Source organism: Penaeus chinensis, chromosome 10, assembly GCF_019202785.1.
Source record: "Penaeus chinensis breed Huanghai No. 1 chromosome 10, ASM1920278v2, whole genome shotgun sequence".
NCBI classification, from domain to species: Eukaryota; Metazoa; Arthropoda; class Malacostraca; order Decapoda; family Penaeidae; genus Penaeus; species Penaeus chinensis.
Genome location: NC_061828.1, coordinates 35,007,128 through 35,007,426, shown reverse-complemented (window position 1 = coordinate 35,007,426; position 299 = coordinate 35,007,128). Strand labels below are relative to the sequence as shown.

The window sequence follows — 299 nt, the reverse complement described above, 5'->3', positions numbered from 1 at the left end:
CTCTCTCTCTCTCTCTCTCTCTCTCTCTCTCTCTCTCTCTCTCTCTCTCTCTCTCTCTCTCTCTCTCTCTCTCTCTCTCTCTCACTCTTTCACTCTTTCACTCTTTCACTCTTTCACACACTCACACTCACACTCTTTTAATCACAAAAGATTCATTGTAACATATCTGTCTATGAAATAATAATATAGATATTTTGTAACATTTCTTTATGCTCTGTTTTGCTATATATTTTAATTTCTTAGTTACCGATATATCTGTTACCATTTATCTCTTATGTTGAAATGGTGATTTTTTTTTT

At 33.4% G+C, this 299-nt stretch overlaps 1 protein-coding gene across 3 annotated transcripts in view; it reads right to left on the bottom strand.

Annotated features, from left to right (window-relative positions):
- Nucleotides 1-275: 275 nt before the first annotated feature.
- Nucleotides 276-299, bottom strand: part of LOC125029577 (rhomboid-related protein 4-like) — a 12,363-nt gene continuing 12,339 nt past the window's right edge. For all 3 annotated transcript variants that reach the window (XM_047619549.1, XM_047619550.1, XM_047619548.1), the window contains one exon: nucleotides 276-299. This exon is cut by the window's right edge and continues 554 nt beyond it. The gene's annotated coding sequence lies outside the window, so the exon portion shown is untranslated.